The sequence below is a fragment of the Arachis duranensis genome, chromosome 5 (assembly GCF_000817695.3).
Source record: "Arachis duranensis cultivar V14167 chromosome 5, aradu.V14167.gnm2.J7QH, whole genome shotgun sequence".
Taxonomy (NCBI): Eukaryota; Viridiplantae; Streptophyta; class Magnoliopsida; order Fabales; family Fabaceae; genus Arachis; species Arachis duranensis.
In genome coordinates this window covers 38,649,023-38,649,733 of record NC_029776.3, presented here as the reverse complement: position 1 = coordinate 38,649,733, position 711 = coordinate 38,649,023, and positions in this window count along the sequence as shown.

Below are 711 nucleotides of genomic sequence, written 5' to 3'. Positions count from 1 at the left end.
CATCAAGATCAAACAAGAAGACTTACCAAGAACAACTTGAAGATCATGAAGAACACCATGAATGCATGAATTTTCGGAAAATAATGCATAAATTTTTTTAAAAACATGCAATTGACACCAAACTTAAAAATTGACTCAAGACTCAAACAAGAAACACAAAATATTTTTTATTTTTATGATTTTATGATTTTTTTTGTATTTTTATTATATTTTTCGAAAATAAAGTTTGAAAAAAACGAAAAAGAAAAGAAAATTTTGAAAAAGTTTTTGAAAAGAAAATTACCTAATCTGAGCAACAAGATGAACCGTCAGTTGTTCATACTCGAACAATCCCCGGCAACGGCGCCAAAAACTTGGTGGACAAAATTGTGATCAACAATAATGGCTCTTTAGCATGTGCATAAAAACATTAACTCAGCACTTTCTTTCCACAATCTCGTTCAACTAACCAGCAAGTGTACTGGGTCGTCCAAGTAATAAACCTTACGTGAGTAAGGGTCGATCCCACAGAGATTGTTGGTATGAAGCAAGCTATGGTCACCTTGTAAATCTCAGTCAGGCGGATTCAAGTATAATTGGATTATTGGTTTAAATTTGATTAATGGAATAAATAGAAAATAAAGATAAATAAACTAAGATAGGAATACTTATGTAAATTAATAGTGGGAATTTCAGATAGGCGTGTGGAGATGCTAGAATCCTCTCGAATCT